Below are 13,436 nucleotides of genomic sequence, written 5' to 3' on the forward strand. Positions count from 1 at the left end.
TTCAAATAAAGGACCGATGTACTCTTTAGTACATTTGGAACAAAATTAGGGGAGAGAATGTGCTTTATTACTATGTTCTGCCGTTTGTTCGTCCGCATACCTGTTTACAAAATTTATACACTATTTTAAGGTAGAAAACTTAATTTTAAAAACAAATGAGTTTTGCTGAGAAAAATGAGTTTTGCTGAGAAAAATGAGTTTTTATTTTTTGTTTTTGTTCGGAAGAAAATTTTACATTCCACTCTCTAAATGTGCCTCATACATTTTTGATAACGAAAATTCTCGATTTTCCTGACAATTTATTATTTAAAACGGACTTGAAATTTAACAATCAGAGTTGTAAAATGGCAACTGTTTCTATAAGTGCTACGCAACATAGGCAAGCGTTACTACAATGAAGGATATTACAGCTATAATTATTTCTTATCTATCTTAGACGGCCTCTTAAAAATAAGTAATTAATTTCAGTTCAACACACGTCCTCTTATCTCCACGTCCACTATCTTCCTAGTAATCGGCACTAAAAAGTAGAAAAATTTCAATTTTCGTCAACTATAACAACTTTTCCCTTACAGGTAATTAGAGAGTGATCGTGCTACGTCTTCTCATTAGGAAACATAATAAAAATATTTCAGATGCGATCCACAGAAAATGTGATACTCTACAAGCCATTGCGGTTTTATTGAAATTTTTTTATTAAACATTCTAGTTGCATATACAAAAAATAAGGAAAACAAGAAGAAACTTTTGTCATTCTAAAAATTCATTCAAATAATTTATTTTTTCTTGTTTTACTCTTTTGGTGTCTATTAAATTTGTTTAAAAAGTTTTCCTCCTAAATGTTTTTGGTATTTTAATTGAATCGATAAATTATACAACTACAAAACTATGGAAGATTTATTTTTGTTTATTGAATTTATTGGTAAAGTTTATTTTGTTGTTTTCTTTACAAATTTCTTTAAAAATAATGAAGCTATCTTAAAAAATTTTTAAAAAATTACCTATGCCGGTAAATGTGTAAAATTAAGGCAATTCTCTATATGTGAAATGATTGTTTGTATTGGAATAATTAAAATGTTCCCATTTCTGTTGGAACTAGTCTATTTTTGGAATATTAAGTGATAAATTAATCTCAGCCTTTATTCTATTTCCCTTTCAGCACCTTAATTTTAAAATATAAAATTTGTAAATGAATTTATTGGCATACAAGCTACTTACTCATAAAATTCAAAACAAAATCGTGGTGTGTGTTTTTTAAAACTAAATTTAACTCGCGATTTTCAGAAGTGATCGAACTGCTCCTTTACTCACGTAGTTGAACACAGATAGTCTCATTATGCAATACAATATCAGTTATGCAAAGAAGCTTGACTTGACTCTTTCATCTGCTTTTTCTGTGTATCAGCACAAAATTTTTCAAAATTTTTACTAGGCACCAAAGCGAGCTATAGTGATGTTGCGATTGAAAGATTCATTCATTATAAAGTAATATCGAAAATTGTATTCCACTTGTACGCCAGCAAATCAAACACATTAACATTAGCTTTTTACAGACCAACACCATATGTGCATTGAAATTCTACTCACGTCATTCAAATTTAATTTTATTAATATTAATTAACTTTTTTCTTATTTGATATTATGTAGGTGATTTTTTCCACTTGTTCTCACTCAATTTTTTACTCAATTTGTATGTCTAGTTCAATGAACAAGATTAAATGCACATATATACAATCAACAAGAAAATAATGCATGTAACGAGCTAACATAAGTGCACTTCCTAAATTTTAAAAAATCACATAATTATTTGAACAACTTAAGCACTTTTTATCAAAGTTTACTTTGATCACTGTTAAAAAATTACGTACGCAATACACAGTGATAAAAAATCAAAGTGATTTGAAAATCAAAGTCACTCGCAGATACGTACACCGATAATTATTATGCGCATCAATAAAACAATTATTGACTTGCCATACCATCCTGAATTAAATTAAAAAACATGGAAGAAAAAAAAACAGCAATAGCAAACGGCAGTACAGCAACCGTTTTACTTTTTATTAATTTCAATTACCTGTTGGATGTTACTTCTATTAGTAAGGTCATAAAAAAAAATATTATTTTTTTTATAATTATTTCCCTTGAAATTTAATCTTAAGCAAGTGGAAAATAAGTAAAAGAAATAGCCCTCGCTTGTATGTTTATCTTGTACAACAGAACAGGGAAACAAAAAACATTATTTTATGTGTACGTTTTTTTTTGTCTCTTTTATCATTATTATAAAAACTTTAAATACCTGCATGGTTATATTTTCTTCTCTTTTCTGTCTGTTTTTGCCTTTGTAAATAAAACACCTGCATGGTTATATTAGTGAATGAGTTCAACAAGATGAAAGTAATATTGGACTGATACATCAAAGAGGGTGTTTTTTTCTGGTATAGTATTGTAAACATTTAACATTGATTGATCTTAAACAATACTCTAAAATTCATAAATTATTCTGAGAACATGGCCAGCATGATTATAGGATTCTTCTTGATAAAATTTATTATCGATTTACTATGTAGGGGTTAATTTCCCAACGGTTTCAGGCGTTTTTGTCAGATAACAAAATAAATTTGCCCACCACACACGCAGTTTTGCTGTTTTATCAGCGTTGGTTTTCACACCTTAATAACTTTGATTAACCCATCCAAAAAAAATTTGGAAATGTCAAATCTTACAAATTAAAATTCAATTGAATGGTCTCTTTTTGTAAAACAACCTGTCAACTTGTGTGTATTCAATATTGTATTATGTTGGTTGTTGCGATCGCTTCCTTTTACATTACTCTCAAATTTTCTGTATTGGCTCTTCAATTAAAGCGAAATTCAGCCCAGTCACCCAACAGAATTGAGAAAAACCTGGTATCATTGAATAAATTTTCTTTCTGTTCATCGTGCTTTACCAAAGTATACCTACAATTGTCATAAAATCTTATATGTGAACACAATGACTGATCGTTTGACAATTAATTCACTCTCAATCTATATTTAAGCAAAATTAAGTAAACACCTTATCCAAAAAAAAAAATAAACAAGTTAAAACTTTAGTAGGTTTAGGTACAAGTTCCTCCAAAAAAAAAAACGAAAAAAAAGGGAAAAAAAATTTCAAAAAAATTTTTATGTGAAGCCCCATTTTCATAATTTTTTATGGTTCCTCTCTTAACTTACTTCTTATGTTTTTATTATTTCAATTCTCCTTTTTTTCTCTAATAAATTATGTAAGGAGAAGGATTTAAAACCACACGCAGTGTTCCCACTTGGTAAAAACAAAATGTATCCAATTTCGAGGAAAAAATGTATCCAAAATGTATCCAACCTCATAAAGCAGAATTTTTATACCAAGCCGTCCTATTGTTAGTTTTTTTATTTATAGTAAATTCTTTAAGAAATCACATACAACTTCTATTATATTTTAAATGTGTTAAAAGTTAAGATCAGAAAAACATATGCATATATGTTGTTGAACTATGTGCTAAAGACAATTCACCATTAAAACGGAAAAATTTTAAAAAATATGTACAGCCAATGCATTTTCTATTACAACTAGCTTACTCCAAAATATTTCTGGTACGTTCTTGTCTAAATGTTCTAGATTTGAATACAGGAAGAGGCAGCACTCATTTAATAAAGCAGATTTCTTACTTTCTTCTAGTAAACTCGGAAATCTGCTTAAGAATGCCAGCAAATAACACTTTTGAAAGATAAAGCAATTACGCGTTTTAATATTATAGCAGCATTTTAACAGTTTTGTAACATTTATTTAGTGTTTAGAAAATAAATGTATCCATATTTCAGCAAAATTTTGAAATGTAGCCAATTTCGGCATTTTAGCAGATTTGAGTATCTTTGTATCCAAGCTAAATTTAAAGCACAAAATGTATCCAAATGGATACAATTGTATCCAAGTGGGAACACTGACCACACGAAATAAACAATAAAAAAAAAAATGCAAGAAGCAAAAAAACAAGATCAGAGAGTTACACAAAGGCAAAAACAGACAGAAAAGAGAAGAAAAAAATTATTACCACAAAAACGTATCAAATTATTTTACCATAACGCAATAAAAATAGGAAAAAAAATTATCAAGAAGCAGTAAACATAGTAACGAAGAACGACACCAGATCTCATTAGTTAATAATATTGAACAATAATAATATTGGAAGAGAAGAAGAGAGTATTACCGTAAGGAGAGATAGAGGCAAAAGTTATAAAGTTAAAAGTAATATGGTGGTAAGATCAAAATAAAAAAGTAAAATTATTGACAGCAGGAACCTCTTTTTTTAACATCATTCAATTTTCTAATTTTATTACTAAAAAAAAACACTTTTTTTATCAAAATTGGGGGAAAAAAAATAAAGAAATCGAATGGTTTTTATTGTATACATACAATAATCAAATTATAAATTAAATAACATGCTACACGAAGGAAAGATATCATATAACACCCCATAATTATGCTTCTATAAAAAAAAAAAAAAAAACAATCCATGAAACCACTTTAGCAGAAGTCTTCTTTCTTCAGATTTAAGAATATTATGAGGATTGAGGATTTTTTGAAAGACGGAATCTTATTTCTTCTAGTTCAGTGATTTTCTTTTAAAGTTTGTGTAATTTTATAATCGAAAAATGAAAAAAAAAATTTTTTATATACACACAAGTTCTTTCTTTCTGTTTTTCAACTTTCAATCTAATTTCACTCACCGACTGACTACTAAAAATATAAAACTCAAATATATGAAGTAGAAAATTAGCATTTCAAAGTAACGATTTTAACATTGAAAACAAGGACTGATTCTTTAAACAAACTTAGATCAGGTAGTTCGGCGGCATCTCCCTCTCATATACCTTAACCATAACACTTCGCGTGACAATTCTCAGAGAATGCCAAGTAAAGTAGTATTATCCGGAAATATATTTAAAGACGATCTTGATTTGAGATATTTTTGTTTTTAAGCCTAAAGGAACAAATTTGTTTATTCGAAAGTTCGAAACATCACAGGCAAATTCTTGAATTTTTAATTATCAATAATGACCTTCGTCCTCCTTAACAATTCCTGCATTGATCGTAGTCGGGGTCTCATCGTAGCGTTCTCTTGACATTATGCCAACCGTTATATAGAGGTAATATAGTGTATTAGCTTTTGAAGAGTCCACTTATATGAGTCCACCACTTGCTGAAGTGTGTTTTGTAGTTCAGTCACTTTTTTTATGTTGTGAAACAATAGAAATACGTTGCCAGTCGTCGTTTAAAATACGTTTGCGTTTCTTACTTGTTCAAAGAGGATAATAATAACTTTAATACAACCTGTCTAACTTCAATGTAAACTTTGATAATTACGTTTCTAGAACCTATCAAACTGTGATTCACATTTAATTACACGCGCAAGTAACAATTAATTCTAAATATTTTACTGTTAAACTAAATACTTACAGTTTCTCTTAAATATATTCAAAACAGTCAATGTAATCCAAGACAACTCAACAGATTCATTTTGTTCCAAGTTGAAGATAACATTTTTTAATACAAAATTATGGCGACAGTTATTTTTGACGTTAAGTTATTAAAAGAAGGCAACTTTTGTATTATTTGTTATTTTAACAAATCACAAAAAAGTTCCTGTTACTTTTTATTAATTAATTTCCTTTTTCTTCGATTAATTAAAACAATTTTAATATTAATTGTTATATTTTTTTTTTTATTTTTATTTATTAATTTCTTTTTTTTTAATTATTACAAAAACATAAAACTTAATTTAATTATATATCCACTTTTTCAAAAATTATTTAATATTCTTTTTTTTTCTCTCGCTTAATAAAAAACTTTTTTATTCAAACTTAATTCTTTGACAATCAATTTTCGACTCACTATTTTTAAGAAAGGAAAAATTAAACCAAGTTATAATTTTTCCTTGCTTTTACAAAAAATATTTAAAAACAAAATTTGTTTTTACTTTTTTCTTTTTTTGTTTTACATTAGGAAACCAATTTGCTGAAAAGAATTATTTTTTAGATTTTTATTTTTTTAGAAATATTTTCACACGAAATTATTAGATTTTTATTTTTTTTAGAAATATTTTCACACGGAATAGTTTATTAAGCTATAATTTCAATGCATAAATTTTATACAAGAAACAAAAAAAACTATATTAAATGTTTGTAATATTAGATTCTATTTTTATTAGTTATGTAACATAACTCTTAGTACGACGGCTTAAGCCAACATGTGTGATTTAAATAATAAAAAAAAACAAAACGAGAAAAACAAAAAGTATATTTTGAGTTATATTGAAATGCGATATATCATTAGAAAAAGCAAAATAAAGAAGATAAAAGGTATCGCTTAATTAGTATTGAAATTTTGTCTATACTGGAAGAGGATATATAACTGGCACAGTAGAATCCAATGTGGTAACTCTATTATATATTTTTAATTCAAACAACGCCTCTTAATCTTAATTATTTCAAGTAATTATTTACACTTGGCACTTACTACCTTTATATTCTTATATAAAAAAACATAATATGGCAACTCTAAAAATTTTAACATCTAATTTTGTCACCTTTTAACAAAAAGTTGCTATTGAGCACTTTTAAAAAAACTGCCATTTCTTAATTTTTTTTACAACTCTTATTTTTAGCGTCACACCAACCTATCTAAGAACTCAGATCTCCATATTATCATTTCGATGCTCTCTTATTCTCTTAACAGGTAAAGGTTTAAAGATATTAAAGTATCCTAAATTTTTTTCTGTAACTGTTTTTTTCTTCTTTTGCTTCCTTATCCTCTCTAGTAAGTAAATTATTATTTTTTTATCTTACACAGAAAGCAAAAAACAAGCCAACAGGTTAAGCAATAAAAATCCTTTAAAAAGTTAAATTGCGCTCTGATGATATTTACATGACGTTTATGCCAAAAAAAAAAAAAAAATCAGAACAAAAACATTAAAAATAAAATAAGAAACCGGAGAAGTTGAAATAAAATTTCGCTTTAGTCAGCTACCAGGGAAAAGCGAAAAAGTCAACATACACTCTTAGCCTTTGCTTTTCTTTTCTTATGACTTTTTGTTATTTTTTTGTTCTTCTTCATAATTTTATGATTGAAGGATGAAATTAAATTATAATAAAAAAAGTATTGTGGAAAAAAAAAGAACAACAAATAAACAAACAAAAAAAAAAATTATCCTTGAAAAAATCAACACAGTGTTGCGTTTTTCTTTTTTCTAATTTTAATCCTGTGAAATGTTTTCGGTATGGTGTCGCTGTTTTCAGGGCTTTATTCATGAAATCTTGTAATACCTATGGTATACAGGTGGGTATAGATTTTGATCTGTTTTTGAACTTTTGCACTTTTTGTTTTTTGTTTTTTTCATTTTTTTTCCTGGCAATTGAAATTTTACTTAGAGAATATGAAAAAGTCCTTGGTGCAATTGAAATTTTCTTAGTAAAAACAGAATTTTTTATTAATAACAAAGGTTCTTAAAATACCAGATTAATTTCTTTATTGATTGGAGATTATGACCGTGAAAATTTACACATGAAAAAGCCGTATGCATCTCATTTTCTGTTTAAAAAATATCATACATCGCGAAATACATAAAAATATCATGAACTCTACGAAATTATCCAAGAATTTGAAAATGATTTAATATTTTGAATGAAGATTAAAATTTTAAAATTGAAGCGAATTCATGTTAGAAAACTGGTATTCAATGGTAATGTTCATAATCTCAGTAGGTAAGTACGAAGAATATTCATGTTTGAAATTGGCATTCGTGTGGTTTTCAGCCTTATACATGAGTTCATAGAGGTGAGCAATTATATATGCATTATAAATTAACTGGGACTTCTAATACTGGTGATCCATCATATTTCGTATAAGGTTTAATAAAAATCAGTAGTTCTATTGACCTGAAGTACTATTGTTCATTGCATTGAACTATTAACTTCATTACCATGTCGTTAGAAATATTTTTCTTAACCGGGCACTTTTCAAAATTAATAGCTCTCGTTCTCATTACCAACTACAAAATATAAGCATCTCTGATATTATCTTTATTTAAGAATGAGTGAAATTCCCACTTAATACAGACACATTTTTCAACTTAAATCCTTCACCTCTTCTGGCCTATTCTTATTGAAGGCCGGCATTATATTTTCTTCTTTTACACATTAATGATTATGATTTAATTTTTAATTAATTACGAAATTTTTTTATTTTGATTTATTTTCAGATTTTTATTTCTGGAAAACCGAAATTTCATTGAATTCAGCTGTAAATAAAAGAATATCGTCCTTGCTCCAAATTATAGGTAAGTAAAATTAATAAAATATTGTACAACATCACCACATTACAAATTTATTAAAATATTAATTTAAATCAATTCAAAAAATTATTTTTTATTGAAATCATTAAATTTTTCTTCAAAAAGTTTTAAATTTCTTCTTCTTAAATCTTAATAACCATAAGCCTATCGTGGATATCGTTTTTATATCGTGTTATGTCTACATTCTCGCAAAAGAACACTTGTGTAATTGGAACAAAAATTCATTACTTTTTATAATTCAAACGAATTAAATTTTCAATTAAACCAAATAATTTGAATCCAATTCAGAAAAAAATAAAAAAAATTTATTAAAGCATAAGCAATAATTGAAAATTTCACCCAAATAAACAAAATTTAACAAGAACCAGGGCAGAGCAGCGGCAGATATCAATTTACAATCACTGAGAGACTTAAGAGTTTGTAATAATTTTAAAGAATATTTTTTTTTTATGTAGAACATTAAAAGATTTTTTGAATATTTTGAAATTTTTTTTTTTTGGATTAATCCAGATGGTTATGATTAAAAAATTAAGATTTCACAAACAAACTAGACATATAAAATTTATCATTGCTTTCATTGATTTCGGCAAATTATATTTCGTTAGTTTTCCGGATGAGGAGCAAAAATCAGAAAGAAAAAAATAACTTATAATTTAAATACACAAATATTTGAGTTGAAACGAAAAAAGAAACCTCTTTAAAATATAAACATGGCACAAAAAAATAAAAATTGAGTTAATTCTGCTTACTATAAGATATTCAATGAGTTTTCGTGCTATCTAATAAAATACTAATATCTTAATTAGTAGGTCTATTATTCTAAATAAGATCACGTGAGCTGAATTCAATAAAAACCTCAGAAGTATAATTAGAATAAATGTTAGTGGATCACATTACTACATAAGTAACAAAGAAATTTAGAGAGAATTTAGAAAAATTCATGTACGAGAATTGATGGTGCTTTATATTGTGTCAATAATAACGAGGCGGAGGATGTCAGTCCTCTTTTAGCCCTAGAAACAAGAATATATCATCGAGATATGCAACGATTCGAAGGCTTCCAAAGGCATAGAGGCGGCAGTTATACTAAGATGAATAACAGTTATTCGTTCAGTTTTAAAAAGAGGCACTATTCTGGTGCTTGGAACTCCAAATTTCATTGTAAAGATACTGGTGACATGGACAATATATGACTGTGGAGGGTATTACTCCGTAGATGTTAATTGAAAACACTTAGGTTATGCAAGAATGGCGAGAGAACGAGAGTATTGTAGTCTACATACTTAGTGTACGAAACATTATCTCTTGAAAAAGAAGAAATTTCGTTTCTTACTCATTACTTATTCATTTGGATACCGTTAGGAAATTCCAGGAATGGCCGACTTTGAAATCCGATCCTAATAGAAAAGGGAAGATGAATATTATCCTTAACGGAAGTATTATATTAACAGCCTGGTGAACTATCAGCGATTTCTGTAGAAGGTGAAGTCGTTCCAGTAATTTAGTCGACAGGTTTTTATTTTTCTAGTAATACAATAGGGTTACCATAGGGGATATTTTATTGTTGATCTTAATTATGCCTACAATTAGCACAAAAATTACTATTACAAAAAATTGAGCTATTTAAAAAATTCAAGTAGTTTAAAATTTTGTTTCTAAAACTTTCATTCTTTCATTTCTAAATGCTTCGAACATCACAATCGATATAATTGGAATTTTCATAATTAATTCATAAATGCTTGAACATGCTAAGCAAACATACTCTTGTGCTCTTTTTTTTGTGATTTAATGAAAAAATTAAAGTGAAGTTGTTAAAGTAGCATCAGTCTTCATAAAACAATAATGTAGGCATATATGCTATGTACACAACAATATTAAAATACAATGTTTGTGTTTGAGTGTATATGAAAAAAGAAAATCATTTTTTAGTTTTGCTTTTTCCTCCTATTTTTCTATAATCGAAGTACTTGAAAATTTCAATTTTTTTTTCTGTTATTTTTACAAAAAATATTATTGAAAATAATTGCACAAAGAGTTTTTCATCCTCATTTTCAATAGCAATTGTGCTCATTTCAATTTTTTTTTCGTATTGTTGTTGAACATATGAAAAACTCTAAGAGTTTTACGTCATAATTTTGCAATTTGATTTTCATTGATTCAAAATTACATTTTATACTCTTTTTATACTCTTACTTTCAATACACACAACAAACATAATAAAAATGATAAATTTTTGATTCGAATCATCATATAGACAATCAACATATTATGGAGTTAATTTAAATGGAACATCATCTGCTTAATGTACAGTTATATATATGACAAATAAAGAAATATTTGACATCTAATGAATCAAATTTTGAAAAGTAGGTGGATCAATTTCTATTCTATTCGGATTTTGTTTTTCTCTTTTTTTAAAGATGAAGATACTCTTGAAATTTTTCAATAATTCTCTGAAGAATGTTAGAAAACTGTGTGTTTCGTTTTCATTCTTTTGGATTTATTGCAGAAGATCTGGAAATTTATGCCATATGGTAGACTAAATATTTAAGAAAAATTTTTTTTTCTTTTCGAAAAAATTAAAGAATGCATGTTTTCTATCGCATAAAAAAATTTGTACCATGACGGTAAATTGAAGACGAAAAATATCGTGATATTTTAAAAAGTTTTGAATTTTGCATCGTTCCCATATTTAAGGCAATGAGCAGGCAAACATTTGGTTGATAACAAAATTTCGAAATACTATTTAATTTCTTCTAGACCTATTCAAAGAGCAGTTTGAATAATGTTAAAAAATTGTAATTACAATTATAACATAGACGCTTCTACTGTGGTAAGTGCTTCAATAACTATTACGGAAGTAACTTAATCAAGTAATCAACTAAATCGATATTTTATTATTTTTCTCCCGTATCCCACCTTCCATCATATTAAGTAGCTAAAATTATCATTTACATTCACTAAGTACATAGTTCATTCATTGGAATCGTTAGCAAAGAAAGGTGTGGTTGGAGTTCATCAGCGCCTGATATGAGCATAGTCTCTCATTGTATTCTCTTCCTCCTGGTCAATGAAGCTTCCACAATGATCTTTCGCAGGACAGTCCTCCTTCTCTCACGTTCACCAATCGGACGCATTGTGATCCATATTACAACATAGGTCTCCTTCAATTATGGAAATATCAGATTTCTTGTGCGACGCAAATCCAGCTCTGACCAAAAACTCCTCAGAGCCTTACATGTTATTTCATTTGCCAATCTGAGACGGGTTTGTTCTATTTTTTGCTTTGCATCAATTTCTTATTACTAGAAAATTCTAAACGTGATTAATATTCTCTCAGCTTTTGAATTAAGAATTCCTTATACCATTACAAGATTGTGTACAAAACCTATAGTATCGCCCCATTAAAATTTCATAAAAATTTAATATTTTTTCACATAGTTTTTCATCTCGATTCGCACTCAAAAGTAATGAGAAAGATGAAAAAAACAAAAATGAATTGAATACAAATTTTTTTTTCTTCGACTTGTTTTTCTTCTTTTCACATAGAAACCATATGTTGAGTCAGTGAAAAAAAAAAGAAAAAAATTGTTATACACAATTGTAAATTTGTGATGTGTAGCATACCGTAATGTTATACTTACTTAAAAAAACAGAAATGCAATAAAATTCAATTCAATAGAATCATTCAACTTCAATATAAGGAAAAACAAAAAGACCTTGTGTTTGTATTTTGTACAAGCAGTAGTAGCTGGCAATAGCAGAAACACAAAAAAAAATGTAACGAAATTTAAGGAGAACATCTTGAAGATTGAAAACATCTTGTATACAAAAATTATAATATGAATGGGAATTGAATGTGAAAGAAAGGAGAAATTATTGAACTTTTGAACCCTTTTTTTTTCTTGCGAAATCTTTTATTTAAAACTTATCTTTTTTATATGAAAATTGTGAATCAGTTTAAAGATATTGAAATGCTTTGTCGCCTCTATAACAATTTCTCAATGATAATAAAACGAATTGGAGCGAATAAAATTGGTTGTACTTTTTTTTTTAGTTGACACTTTGTTTTTTTTTTTGGTTGGGATATTTTTTGATTAATACAAACGTCGCGGTTTTTCGATTTTTTAATTTTGTCATTAAATGGTAATTTGGTAGATGAAAATGTAATTTTTTGCTTGTAAATACATAGTTACATATATTTAAATTATTTGGACATGTCAGGGAAAATATTTTGGAACATGAGAACGCAATAGGGTAAGATAAATAAGATTGATTGAAACCTGCCATAGGGTTTAGAGAGCTTGAACTAACTCTAAAATTTTTGTTTAAAAACAGAATTATTTCTTAAATTGAATGCATGAAATTTTTTTATAATTCTGGATGAGTTTTTATTAATAGATAAGTCCTTTAATATTTGATAATTATCAGTAATTAAAAGTAGTCACACCTATCATGATTTTCCTTGTAAATTTTCTATGATTTCCGGACTATTTGCGTCAAAAAAGTTTGAGTATCTATTCATTTGTTGCCTCAGTACAGCCTTCAGGAAATTTGCAACAATCGGACAATACCATCTCTTACTAATTAATTATTAAATAAATTAATAAAGGAAACTCAATTCAAGCTTCCAAATCTTAATGGAATAGTTAAATCACTGGAATGGCTAACATGAAACTTGCTATTAATAAAACAACAAATTAAACTAAGTAGGTGATCAAAACTGATTTTCTGGTTTTGGCAAAAATCTACAAAATTTGTGCATAATTGTAAAATAGACGCTTCTGTTTACGAACAGCATTATATACAAAATATTCCTTCTATTCAGTTTGCTATAGATGTCTCACCATGTTACAATCCTACAATTTAATTTAATACCCATATTTAAAGCAAAATAACAATTGAAAATCAATCCATTATCATTCATATGCTCGCCTTACAAGCAATACCTTAACTTATCTTACAAAACAACAATTTAATTTAACCTTATTTAGCAAAAACATACACAAAATAAATAGCAACAAAAATACTCGTATTTAATAACAATACAAAATACTAAAAAGCAGCT

At 27.3% G+C, this 13,436-nt stretch overlaps 1 protein-coding gene across 1 annotated transcript in view; it reads left to right on the forward strand.

Annotated features, from left to right (window-relative positions):
• The first annotated feature begins 8,268 nt into the window (after window positions 1-8,268).
• Window positions 8,269-13,436, forward strand: part of LOC129605369 (irregular chiasm C-roughest protein) — a 67,063-nt gene continuing 61,895 nt past the window's right edge. The window contains exon 1 of the mRNA XM_055515082.1: window positions 8,269-8,353. The gene's annotated coding sequence lies outside the window, so the exon portion shown is untranslated. The remainder of the gene's footprint in view (window positions 8,354-13,436) is intronic.

Source organism: Condylostylus longicornis, unplaced genomic scaffold, assembly GCF_029603195.1.
Source record: "Condylostylus longicornis isolate FDR11 unplaced genomic scaffold, ASM2960319v2 ptg000013l, whole genome shotgun sequence".
NCBI classification, from domain to species: Eukaryota; Metazoa; Arthropoda; class Insecta; order Diptera; family Dolichopodidae; genus Condylostylus; species Condylostylus longicornis.